General features: G+C 44.9%; 1 long non-coding RNA gene across 2 annotated transcripts in view; it reads right to left on the reverse strand.

Annotated features, from left to right (window-relative positions):
- Positions 1 to 540: 540 nt before the first annotated feature.
- LOC104912156 overlaps positions 541 to 14,026 on the reverse strand; it is a 23,387-nt gene continuing 9,901 nt past the window's right edge. Inside the window, exons 6-7 of one of the 2 annotated variants that reach the window (XR_004160612.1) lie at positions 9,341 to 9,443; positions 541 to 3,900 (exon numbers count right to left, since the gene is read on the reverse strand). This is a non-coding gene — a long non-coding RNA (uncharacterized LOC104912156). Of the gene's footprint in view, positions 3,901 to 4,722; positions 4,876 to 9,340; positions 9,444 to 14,026 lie in introns of those variants that run through there. The other variant, XR_004160611.1, reaches the window with a different exon arrangement.

A 14,026-nucleotide genomic window follows, 5' to 3' on the forward strand; every position in this document is an offset into this window, starting at 1 on the left:
CATGGAAAAGAGACAGGAAATCAATTAGCATCGATGCATGTCTCCAGACTGTGAATTTGCTCATACAAATCCGAATAACCTTCCCTCTCCACACCCTGTGTGGTGCTCAGGATGGGAACAGGTCCTGATCGTCCTCCAATGGGCCTCTGAGAACAGGAAGAAATGCAAACAGGAACTTCTGGAAGCAAACAGCAATTGCTTTGCTTTGCATGCAACAAGGACTGTGACGGTCTCCCTGCTAAGCACTAAATGGAACTAACAAAGCACCAGCAGAATAACAACAGAGCAAAAAAAAAAAACATTAAAACTGAGCTGTAAAAGAGGCATTACTAATCCACGTGGCAAGCATAGCTTTACTGCTGCCCATTCTCTGCTCTGCCAGGGATGCACACAGCAGGCAGGACGCAACACTGCTATTTGCTCTCCCAACCCCACTGCAAACAGAACTCCTGCAACCTCTGTCCCTCTGTGAACCTCGTGCTCTGAAAATGCCAAAATTGCCATCTCCAGAACCACAAAGCAAAGTTTTTGTATGATCAAGGTGAGGGGAGTAGGATCTCTGCTCCGCAGGCATGGGAGGTGCTGATGCTCCCTGGATGCCCATCATGCATGCGGCTGTATCCGCTGCAGTGGCATGGTGGTTCTTGGTGCCCAGATATTCCAACCAAGTTTTTGATTGAAAATATTCTGATGTGGGGGAGTGGGAGGGAGAGATGTGCTGGCCGTCTCCCTGCAGATAAATCAAGGCTTTCTGGAAGCTGTAGCGCTCTGCAGCACAGCTTGGGGAGCTGCAAAAAGCAAACCACCAAGGAGCTGTGTGATGTGAAACCAACTCCTTTTGAATATCATCTAAGAGTGAGAGCATTCCCCCTGGAACTGTGCACAGATGAAGCAAGCGGCCCATATAGGAGGGAGAAACAGCACAGAGCGGAACAAACCGTGTCTGCGTGCCATGAAACCCAGAGCGTGCCAGCACTCAGAGCAGAAGGGGGTGGACAGCCTGAGACCAAATCCCTCGGTGCTTGGGACCAAGGAGGAGCTCAGCAGCAAATCACCAAATTGCCCCTAGGGTTTGCAACCCTGGTTCAAACTGAGCATCTCATCATCCTGAGCGTTTGGTGATCCACCAGCCTGAGTGCACGCCACACCGTTCTGCAATCTGCTGTTCCTGTCAATCTGTCTCCCTGTGTACAGACAGGGAGAGAGAGAGCAGAGATCTCTGACAGTGGGCAGATTAATAATACATTTATTTTCTGCATGCATCATGGGGAAGGGGAAGAGCTGTAATTCAAGAGCCTCCCTGAGAGTTTTGCAAATTTTTCACAATAGGAGACAAGAGCAGGAAAGGAGCTTTGTGCCTCAGCCCCTTAAAGCTGGTGCCACTCTGTATTTTAATGTAACATTTAGAAGGTGCACAAGGACCCGTGTGAGCCATAAATACAAAGTGCAGATATGAAACCGATCAATACAACTAGCACATCACTTTCCACAAGCTGTTAGGACAGGGAGACAGCAGCTCCATGGGCATCCCATAGCGCTGGTGCTCCTTGACATCATTAAAGAAAGAGCTTTTGGGGCTCCCAATTGGAGCTCATCTCCATGGGGGAACCAGGGCAGGGCTGGTTCTCCTGTGCTGCCGTTTTCTTGTCCGCTTAAGCATCTGCATTCCATTTTAGGGAAGGAAATGGTTATTTAGAAAGCCAAAGCTATTTCTTGCAGTCTATTTTTTTCCCTCTTAGCTCGTTTGCACATTCACCTAGTTTCAAGCAAAGGGAAGCAGAAGATGAGATTTTCTGATATCAGAGTTGCTTTACATATCTGACAGGTAGGTACAAAACAAGGTGATAATGAAGGCATGTTGGTGTGTATTAATAAAAAACGCACACAGAAAGGCACAGGCTGAGACTAGTAATTTATACGTCTTGCTTTCTTTGCAGCTTTTTGAAGCCTTAAGAAAAGGAGAACCTAGAGAAATCTGAATAAGAATTACCACTGGATGTCTGCATTTCAGAGGCAGATCTGAGCAGGTCTCCCTGAGTGCTCCCACCCCGCGAGGTCACCATTTCCTCAGGGCTGCACAACTAGAACAAAACCGGCTCACACTGGAGCAAAAACCCCAAATAAGACATGCAGATCAGGACATGCTGGGAAAAGTTGAGCTTCTGGCTTGGCCGAGGGGGCTGTAGGCTAACCTGGCCAAGAAACTGCCTGTCAATTTCACAGTTTGACTGGGAGATTGAGGGTAAGGAGCGGCGCAGAGCACTGTTTTGTTTTCTAATAGCCAACTACTGTTTTGAGACCACAGACCCTGTCAGTACAAGTACACAAAGTTTTTTTTTTCCAACTCTTGATAAGAATGATAGCATAGACAATGCTGTACTACCAACAGACAGTGTGTGTACCCCATGCCAGTAAACCACCAAAGACAACCCCCACAGTAGAATCAGAATCATAGAACACCCCAAGTTGGAAGGACCCATAACGATCATCAAATCCAACTCCTGCCTCCTATAGGACCACCTCAGTCTCCTCTTCTCTGGGCTGAACAAACCTCAGCCACTTCTCATACGCCTTCCCCCTCCAGACCCTTCACCACCTTCATAGCTTCAGTATATGGGACCTCTTGGGAAAGTCTCATTGAGCCCCTACAACATCATACAGATGCCAGGTGCCATAAGAATGGAGAAAAACCAATTTCAAAGGAACTGGTATCAGCTAAGTCATATTTTTCAATGTATCTGCGTTACTGGTAACTCTTGTGATCATGACATGGTATTCTGCAGCCTTATGTATGCCCATGCTAGATACTGTTAGGTCATCATTTGAGTCAGTAGAGCTGCTGTTCCATCGGCATTTCAATTATAAAACTCCTTTGCAGAGATTAATAACATAGCTCATGCTTTAAGCCAAGAAGCAATTTTTCCCCCTTCAAAATTTCATTAAAGTCTGCTGATAGAGCAAAAAGCACAGTGACTTTCTTTGTACTTTCAGATGCTACTTCTATACTCTCTCACTGTAGAGAAATTATGCTCCAGGCAATTAGCTCTTAGCTGGGACTAGTTGTTCCTGACCTCCAACGTTTCAAAGGAAAATCCAGATCCTACACAGCTCAAACACCACTGCAAGAAGTCCATGCAACAGCAGTGATTCCCCAGATGTAGTAATGGCTATAGTCTATATAACAGAACAATTAGTATTAGTCTCAATATACTGGATACAGCCAATTCCCTGTGAAATAACGTCTAGAATTAATTCTGCAAATGATTTCATGCATATTATAGATGTGAGCTGCACCATGTGGTTTGATGGATCTGAGGCACTACCCTTAAGCACACTGAACTGCTGCATTCCGTGCCTGTTTTGCATCAAAGTAATGGCTACAGACCATGAGAAAAACATTGCTGCACTACTTCACATCAGTCCTTTAAAGACTCACCTGTGTCTTTTCCAGTTAGAACTGGAATGTTCTCCCAGTTTTTATTGTTTTCTCCCTATATTTTATTGTTTTTATTGTGTTTTTTCCCCTGCCTTCCCTCCCTGTGAGTTTTTTTCCCCCTGTGTTTCAATGAGCCAAGCAGCTGGATTGCAGAAACAATCATCTTTACCCAAAGTGAAATTGAATCATAACATTATAGGATTTCTGTCCATAAGCATTCAGTTCTCAATTTCAGCATGTTTTGTCTTACTTTGCCTTAATGGTCAATAGAAAGATTCCCTGAGACCTTGAGAGGATAAAAGAAAACTTGTTAACATAATAACAGCATTTCGGGGAATCATTGCTAAGCTGCTGATGGCTTTCGGCTCCTTCCAAGCTGTGTCAGTGGCTTTGTTCTGAGTACTGTTGGTAAAGATCTCATCTCCTTGCCCCAAAAGAGTCCTGCAGGGTGGGTCCAGAGCCATCTGTGAATCAGAAATTCAAATTATTAGATGAAAAGATGGCTGAATACACACAAAAGACCTCTAAGAACATCAAGCCCAACCGTCAATCCATCACCACCATGTCCACTAACCACGTGTCTTGAATTACTGCCAGAGCCCCAGCTTGGAGATCTCGTCATCTTTCAAACAATATCGGAACAAGCAAAGGGTGGTAAGGGCCAAGACCTTGTGTTCCCTTTGTTGTCTGATAAGGAGCAGAGAGCAGGCAGCCCTTCCCTGCTCTGCAATGTGCCTGCAAGGCTCAGCTCTGGGCAAGGCTCCACTGCCCAGGTAATGCAATCCAGCCCAGGAAATGCAAAGCCACGGCTGTCCCCGTGTTATTAAATCACAACCTGAGCACACTTTTACAAGTACAGTAGCTAGTTGTTTGGCTAATTAAACTATTAAATTAAGCTGGAAAATAAACGTTTGGAAGTTCCAAGCAAGACAAAGCCATGAATACTAAGAACTCCCCAACTTAGTGTGATTGATTATACAAACAAACCCTATGTATTGAAGAAGTGTTGCGAAATAACATCGCTTTCATCAACTTGTAAACGAACAGTTGTAGAGTGAGAGTGGGGGGAATAATTAATTACACCCTGAAACATTTTACTGATTGAATCCACGACCCCAGTTCTTGTAAGGTCATCAAATGATAGATTAGTGCTGCGCAGAGTATCACAAATGGCATTTGTGCTGGGAAGCTCATTATATGAGACGTCAGGTCATGTAAATCATAGGAAACAAATACAAACATCCATCAGAAAAATGCAGACAGTCATTACAGGCAGCAGAGAGGAGTTGAATTATTATGCAAAATTTATTTTGACTATTAAAATACAAAGAGATGACACAAAATTGTCCTTTAAACAAACATAAACTACAAGCATTCTGACAGGAGGTTTTGTTTATATATGTTTCATCTCTTCGGTGTGCCATGGCTGTAAACAGTGCCTGGAAAACAAAGGAGAGAGGGAAAAAAGAAACAAACAAAACCCATCAGTGTTCCAATATTTGGGTCTCCAGATCTTTTCTTTATTCAGGAGAGAGCTCGTCTTCCTACCTCTGAATAATCAATGCAGAATAGGAAGGAATAGAGTGTAATTACTGCGTGTGAGTCATTTGTTACACATCCTGTCTGCTCAGAGAGAACAGAAGTGAGTGCTGCTTCCAGACACACCATTTTTTGTTGTTTAGGGAGATGCACTACACGGGTTGGCAGGATTGTGTGGGTGCTCAAGAAGAGAAAACCAAGGAGGAGACACTGAAGCAAGAGGGTTTCTACAGGCCTCCCAGTGTTAGGACAGGAATCCACTCACCAATTTCCAATACTACGAATGAATCCAGGAGTTGAGATGGCTTCTTCTGGAGTCTGTTTTCTTGCAAATTAAAGGAACCCTTGGGTTCATCCTATTTCTTTTTCATTTGCTCAGTGAAGCCAAATTTGTATCTGCTTACAGGGCAGATGGGTGTATTTTTGATTTGCCCACCAGGGAAGCAAGTTCTTTCTTAGTTCCAGGTACAAGAGCTGAACACCAGAACCATAACAAATACTGGCAACTTGAAGTGCCATGAATTACAAACTAAGCACAATTGCCCCATTTTTAATGCAAGAAAAAGCATCTTTTTCATTTTTAAAAAGCTCAGTGACACAACAATGAGATACATTTTCAGCATCATAGGATGGCCTGGGTTGAAAAGGACCACAATGATCATCTAGTTTCAACCCCCTGCTGTGTGCAGGATCGCGAACCAGCAGCCCAGGCTGCCCAGAGCCACATCCAGCCTGGCCTTGAATGCCTCCAGGGATGGGGCATCCATAGCCTCCTTGGGCAACCTGTTCCAGTGTCTCAACACCCTCTGAGTGAAAAACTTCCTCCTAATATCCAACTTTAACCTCCCCTTTCTCATTTTAAAACCATTCCCCCTTGTCCTATCACTACCCACCCTCGTAAACAGCCGTTCTCCCTCCTGTTTATACACTCCCTTCAAGTACTGGAAGGCCACAATGATGTCTCCCCAAAGCCTTCTCTTCTCCAAGCTAAACAATCCCAGTTCCCTCAACCTTTCCTCATAGGAAAGGTGCTCCAGCCCCTGATCATCTCAGTGCCCTCCTCTGGACCCGCTCCAAGAGCTCTGCATCTTTCTTGTACTGGGGACCTCAGACCTGGACGCAGTACTGCAGATGGGGCCTCACAAGAGCACTGTCATAGAGTTTAAGGATAAGAAGGAGGGTGGGAAGCCTTCCCACAGAATTGCTTGTTTGGCTTCACAAAAGGCAAAAGCAGGGATGGAGGTCATGTTTTCAGGTACAACACAGGTACTTGGGTACCGAAACACCTCCAAAATAAGTCTAAATCCCTGGGACTGGGAAATCACAGCATCCCTTCTTGAGCGAGGCTCCTTCCAACAGGCTCAGGATGATGTCTAATGAGTCACATCTCCTCTCAGTCTTGTTCCATCTTTCGCTATTGTAAATCACTCTAATCTCGTTTTATGAACACCATATAAGAAGGTAGGCACTGAAAATTACAAATAATCTTTCAAACTGTGATTTGTGAATAAGGAATGCAATATCCCTCCCGCTACCTGGAAGTTGTTTGTTTGATGGAAAGGAGGAACTGGACCTTACAATGAAACAGAATAAAGTAGATTTATTGGATCTTTTATCGTCTGAAAAAAATGTTTACACTGTTACTAATGTAAGACCGATTGATACCATTTGTACATTTCTTCTACTGCTGCTCCACGGTGGGATAAATTAGTATGCTCTGAACTTTCCTTGGGTAACAAGCCGTGAGCATGCGACCACTGCCAGTCTCAGTACATTCACTGCTGCCAATATAAATTGCCTAGTCCCTTTGCAACCAGATAAATGGAGTACAATTCCAGTAAAATAAACACAATCCCAGCACTGGAAGAAATTGCATCTGTTGGTGATCCCTTTTCTAGCGAAACACCAATGGGGGTTGTGTCAGGGAGCTATAAACAGAGTTGTTGGAGATACAGTAAGCAGTACTTGGGTTCAACAGAGATAGAGAAGAAGAAAAATGCTGTGGGATCCTGCTGGCCATGTTTTAGGAAAGCATTGCGAATACAGCATTTGCAGGGTTAGTGCTTGGGAAAGCCCTTGGGCCAGTGAGCAATGAGCTCAGCAAAGCCATCAACAGTGAAATAGGGACAGGGAGGGTGCTGTGGTAGGAGCTAAGAAGTAATTAATAATAAATAAATGCAGTGCCATTTTATGTCAGGAAAGGCTTCCCATGCCACCACAGCCCCCAGCATCCCTCACACACCTGCAATGCTCAGCTCCTATAGACAGCTTGACCCCCCAGGAGCTATGCAGTGCCTCAATGTTACATCACGGTGTGGCTTAATATATAATCCAAGGGGAGCTCACCTGGTGACATCTGTCTTGACAGAAGCAGCAGCAGTCAATGCGTGTTATTTTCAGCTTGTTTTGAGCATCTCCCCTGCTGCTCTCTGAGTCAAAGCCCCAGGTGAGTTCACCCCAAAGGGAAGAGCAGCAATGCTGGAGGTGGGCACACAGGGCTTGGTCCTGTGCCTGGTGTGGGGAAGGAGCTTGCTGGCTGTCCCATCCCCCCGATACACCCCGTTCCTCAGCCCTCACCCCAAGTCACTGTTTACAATGGGGCACCCACCCCACTGCAGCTCCTCCAGCCCTGATGTGCACCAGACATAAAACCAGCGCCGTATTCTTTTAAACCAGGGAGGCTTATTACAGCCTCCTGTAAATCAGGCCTGAAATTACCGCTGTGGTTTCTCAATAAGCCCGAGTCCTGCTGAACAGCTCATGCAGCTTCTGTTTGAAATTCCTATTTTAAAACCACTTTTGTTGCTCCCCCATGAAAGCAGCTCGATTTGCAGCCGTACAGCATGGAGCAGCACGGCCCACCGAGCGGGAGAGACTCTTTCCCTTTAATGACAGCCATCTGTGGGTTCCTATAACTTAGCAATGTTCCCAGCTATGATTGATGGAGGGTGCTTAGCTTTACGGAATAATCTTTACTATTTTACAGGGTTCCCTTTTTCTCAGTTAAATGTTGTTTTCTGAATAATTCCAAGCTGCCAGCAGGTTTACAGAGAAGAAAACCGGAATGAATCTCTCCTCACTTTTATTTACTCCTCTTTGAGCACTGTGTTTCTGCATCCATTTTGGAGATTTACGGCAGCATTAAGTTTGCTCCCCTCGTCCTCGTTTTATAGATTTCTGCCGCAATCATTTTGAAAGCCAGAAAGCTGACGGGAAAATTAGGAAATTAGATAGTGTGTTCCTATTCCCTCCAGTGGCCTGATGAAGAAGCGGGGAAAGAAAGAAAATGAAGGTGTAATAAATATCAGAACACAGCCTGGGGGCTCTGTGATGGAGGTGGCATCTCCTCTGGGCATCACCAATGTACCCCAGTCCTCCAGTGCTGCTCTGATCAGGAGCAGAGGCAGCTGAGCCCCAGAGTGGCCCTGCAGTGGCTGTCGAGGCAGCAACCATCCCATGTGCCAAGTTCACAGGTAATTGTTTATCTCATTTTAATTGCTAATGGTGGCCCATGGCGCAACGGCTCCCTGCACTGAAGTTATCTCTGCTGAGTTTTTAGGATTATTGAAAATAATCACCCCAGAAAGAGAGAAGCAATAGCAGTAACTCCAGGATCGGAGGACGATGGTGGGGTGGGATCCCTGTGTGACATACTGTGCGTGACCTGGGACAGCCCCACCACCAGCTCCCTCCAAACAGCCTCTGAACACAGAGGAATCTCATGCATATGATGCTCTGGTCTCATTACATATCATCCAAGCACCGGGAGGATTGCACACACTGCTGGACAAACCACGTTTGCTTTCACCTGAGCTTTGCTTCTTGTCCAAGGCGGCTGCAGTGGGCAAGTGCTGCCTTGCAGAGACCCTCCCACCACCTTCAGCACACAGGGTTTGTGCTGGTTTGCTCCAAAAGCACCAGCTTGTCAGGAAAACAACCATCCCTGCAGATCATCCACATGACTGCCTGGACTCCGTTTAAACCTCTCAAATCAAAATAGGCATGCTGAGAGTTGCAGAAAGTTGCTTATCTAGCGACAAGCAAGGGCTGGGTATCTCCCAGGAGGTGGTACCACCCGCAGCCAGTGACAACTTTACCCACAGCATGAGCAGTACGCACCCAGCTGCAGGTGTCTGCTCTGCTTGAGCTCCGTAGTCGTTGCAGGCAAAATAAAAGTGCTGGAAATCATCCCATCAGGTCAAAAAGTTACATATTTGCTTGAATTTTTTCCCATGTCGGATTATAAAGACTGATAAAGTTCGCTCTTGCCCTGGTTCCAGGGATGTGTTTACTATGAAAGGAATTTTTTTACTCATTTTACCCAAAACAAGACTGATTTTCCACCTACCTTAAAATCTGACTCACCCATTTTGTATGGTGCACTGGCCATGGTTTGGGTTAAGAACAGATATTTTCATTTAAACAGAGAGAACATGCAGTCCAACTTTCCTGCTCTTTATAGAAACATCTGCAAAATGAAGCAACAAAACACATCAAAACACTGAAATTGCCCATGGAGTGAAATTCTGAAATTGCATTCTGCAAAAACTGACACACCATTGTCATTTAGCCCAGTAAGTTAGAAAGAGATTCAAATATAGCTTTTATTTGTCATCACAGACTCCAGCTCTATACAACACAAAATGTGACTATATTAATGCGTGATATGATATACAAATAAAAAGGTGCTGGCTTCTTACTGCACATACTCTTCACATTGGTGCAACTTTATACTTCAAAATGTAGACCTAAAAACTCATTTAAATTATCGTATAAATGATACTCATTGCACGAGTTGTACTTTGATTTGATGTCTGATATTCTGATTGGCAACGGAGCATTTTTAGTGCTGCAAGTACAGTGGGCATAAAATAGAATGGTTCAAATGAAGTAAAAAAAAAAAACAATTTTGAATAGAAATAGTCTAATGACGAAGTAAAGAAAAATCAGGCATGCTGCTGGCTGTGGTGTGGCAGCCCAGCTGTCCCCATGAGCCAGCCAGCTGGGCAGCAGGCGAGGAGGCCGGGCAGATGTCTGGCTTCTGCTGATGGCTTGATGGCATTGACGTATTCCCACAAAGCTTCTTGATCCCATCAAATCAGCGCTTCCCAACAGAAAGTGGTTCAAAAAATTGTTCTGCTGGAAAATTGTTGACCCGCTCTATTGGCAGCCGATCGTTCAGCTGAGCGCTGTGCCTCCAGATAAAGAAAGAATGCAACAAACCCTCTTCTTCCCAGATTGGGGGTTTGGAGAGAGTACTGAGTAATGCTCATCCCCATCTACCTTCATATCACTCAGGACAGCCCACACTTTTACTTTTCTCCCTTCAATCATATCCTTTCCAAGCAAGAGCCTAAGCATTTTTAGGTTTTCTTTTATAGGGTCATGGCGTTGTAGAATCATTAAGGTTGGAAAAGGCCTGCAAGATCATCAAGTTCAACCATCACCACCATGCCCACTCATAGAATCATTCAGGCTGGAAGGGGCTGGTCCCTATGTCCCTATGTCTAAAGGTATTTGTTGTCTTCTCTGTACCTTCTGTTCTCCTTTGGTATTTCTGCCATTGGCAAACAGACCTTCAGGTAGGACTGAGCCCATGAGGATGGTGCCAGCGCTTGCAGAGCAGCAGCCATTAAGGCACATCCTGATTACAGGCAAGTGCTGATTTAGAGCCCATTATTCTTCATTTGTGGGTAGCACAAATACCTCTAGAATTTCTGCTGAGTGTTCCATCCATTGTAAAATCTGATAGGACTTGATTCCTAGTCCTTATCCTAACTTTTACCAGTCCAGGATCCCGTGAAAGCCTCTTAAGTTTTTAAAAAGAGGTCTCTGGTTATAACATCCATCGTTCAGTTCGGTGTTGTCCCACTGGCTTATTTTCCAGTGCATTTGCTTTAGTTAAGTACCAAAATGAGCAATATCTGCTTGTAGGTAGCACTAATGTAATTATATATTTTTTAAATTTGATGTTCGTTCCAGTATCTTCTTAGCTTGCTTCCTCATTCTTCTCTATCATCTCCTCCTTTTAAAGTGAAATGCATCTTTTCTATGATGCTGTTCCATAAGGATGTTGAATTCGATAAGAACAGTCACTACTATAGAGAATAGCTCATTTGCAGTTACATCTTCAGTGAGTTCCTCAGCTATGAATCGAGAGTTGCATTTCCTCACCTGGGCTTTCTGATTGCTTCAAATAGAAAAGATCTCTTACGGCATTTCCAAACCTGACCTGAGTCTCACGACCCCACATTGCCTGGAAAACTACAGACTCCTTTTACCACCGAGGTGCTGCCTTCTTTGTGCAGCTATGAAAGTGTGCAGGGTTTGAAAGATGTTCAGTAAAGCCTTGGAACACTGGGCCTGGGAAGGAGACTTCAAAGCTATCACGGCACAACCCATCCCTCTCCCATCTAATGCAGCGACGCTGCTCCTTATTGACTGGGTTAGAATTAGAATTGATTTTCATAGAATGGCGCTGTTGATCCTCTTGGATTGCACTGCTTTCTTCTCCGGCTGCTTGTGCGCTTTTCAGCAAAGCTGGAGATTTCTCTGCCACGTGTTTGGCTGTGCCCAGAGCTCCTGCTGATGGTGGGAGTGGTGGGGAAGGGGCTGCTGGCTCTGGGAAGCAGGTGGTGAAATACTGTACAAATCCTTCTTAGTAAATCAGATTTAATTCTTTTATGCTATTACAAGCTCAATTGAAAACAGTGCAAAAAGTCTTAGTAAATCTGTCCCTTAGGTGCCTTATGTCTGTATTTATTCTGTCTTTATAAATTCATTCATTTACCCCATTCAGTTTTAGCTTCTGGGTGTTAGTTTTTATCCAACATGATTTAATTTTATACTTGGGATTGGGTTTAAAGCTTGCACCATGAACTAAATAAGTTCATTAAATGCTCTAAGTTTCTCCGGTTACAAGTATAAATTCATCAGCATGGAAATAATGACATCTTAAACCTATTAAATTTAAAATATCTTTATGCTCAACCCCAGAGCTCAGATATGCCAGCCAATGGTAATCAAATGCCACCCGACCACTCAAAAATTTCCAGGGAAGAGAAAATGAGCTGGCTTGAGTATGCCTGCGAGGCAAATCAGGCTGTCAAAATCCTATCATTCTTGGGAGAAATTTACATAGCTCATATTAAACACGCCGGCGAGACTGGGAACCCGGAGTAATTAAATGCCAGGGGGAGGATGAGGCCCTGGGAGCTGAGGTGGGAGGGGGGCTGGGGGGCAGCGGGGCTGGGGAAGCACTGAGCCGTGCACCCACAAACTCTCTGCAGCTGTGGGTGCCCGTGGTGCAGGCAGAGGTGAGCAGATGAGGAGCGGCACCTTTTTGCATGCTCAGCCCTTGCTGCAATTCCGAATCCTCAGCCCCAGAGCAAAGCTGCACTGCGGTTTGGTTGTTTCGTTTGGTTTTCCGAAAGGCGACCGCTTTGGTTTTAGGCGGATAAATCCGTCACTGTGCAAAGTGTGAGGAGCTGTAAGCCTCCCCTTATTGACGTGACATATTGTAATGGCTTCTTTGGTTACCTATCAAGTTACTGTGTACTTAGAAAGCTTTAATCTGTAGATTATTTACTCAATAGACTGTAACGGCTTCACATAATAGCCCATAACGGCTTCCAGCAGTTATAGCCTATTGTGTCAGGGAGTTGGTGTTGATTTTTCCCCCCTAAATCTAACACAAAGCATCTGGGATAATATATGGCATTGTGATGGCCTAATAAGAAGTGCCTGCACTCTCATTTTCTTCAATTCTTTTGCTTTTAAAAAGTCAATATCAAGAACAGCGTTTGTTTTCCTAAAAGCACAGGAGGAATTTTGTAACTCCCAGTGCTTCTACAGCCAAAAGTGGGCAGAAAGCTCAGAGACGGTGCAGGCTGAGCGAGCACTGCCAGCATCCTCCCATGGGCAGCAATGACATCAATGAAAACACAGACTATAGAACCACAGCATCACTAAGGTTAGAAAAGACTGCTAAGATCCCCAGGCCCAAACCCAACCCACCTCCACCACGCCCATAACCATGTCCTACAGTGCCACATCCCCATGGTTCTGGAACACCTTCAGGGATATAGAGATGCAATATCTTAAACACATTCTTAATGGTTTTTGTTTTTTTTTTACTGTTAAGATATTCGGCATTTAAAGGACAGTTTCCACCAGGTGAAAATGTCCCTAATTTTGAGCCCAACCGCTCCAAATTGAATTGATTTCATTTAAAGCCTAGCTAATTAATTAAAACCACTTGACAATGCCCCTTTAATGTTTAACCAAAGAACACACTGTGCTCCAGCTGAGCTGCTAGATGTTTACATCTTATTAGCAGGCTTCCCAAAGCTTAGAGAGGAGGATTTCCGTGCAAGTTCTCACCCCACCTTTTAATTACACCTAAACAGCTCATTATGGTTCTACTACAAACTTTGCTCACGAGAACATCCTGCAACATGCATTTAGCATGTACCGACAGTGCATACCTACACACTGGGTCTCATACATCACTCTATTTGTAATCACTAGAAGATCTCAGGAAATCTCCTTGCTCCATTTAGGGCAGAGCGAGCACCAACGCTTGTTTCCATATTAATTGCAAACATGAAACAACCAACCTGTTAAGACAGGCATCCATACCAAGTTATAATTAAGCAATATGTAGACGTGCTCCCAGTACTCAATAAGCTCAGGGAAACTGCAAGTAGCTAGGGCTGTGGGCGGCATGGGGAAGGGTGAGAAGGGCTTTCCCTGAGGGATGTTTCACCATATGCTTCTCCCCATAAGCTGTGCATGCAATGGGGAGCCACACTGGTGCTCAGGGTCCCCATCCCAGCCCCTCTCCCCACACTCTTCTTTCTATCCCTGCTGGCACTGTCCCCATCCTGCTCCAGTACCACCCTACACCCATACCCCACTGCAGCTCCCATTCAGGCATTTATAAAGGGTAGTAGAGCCCTCTGAGCCACTTTTTTGCATTTCCCTGACTGCAGGGGCAAGGTGCTGGTGCTGCTTTGTCAGACGGGGGTGGGATGGATGCTCAGCATCCTC

This window comes from Meleagris gallopavo, chromosome 9, assembly GCF_000146605.3.
Source record: "Meleagris gallopavo isolate NT-WF06-2002-E0010 breed Aviagen turkey brand Nicholas breeding stock chromosome 9, Turkey_5.1, whole genome shotgun sequence".
Lineage (NCBI taxonomy): Eukaryota > Metazoa > Chordata > Aves > Galliformes > Phasianidae > Meleagris > Meleagris gallopavo.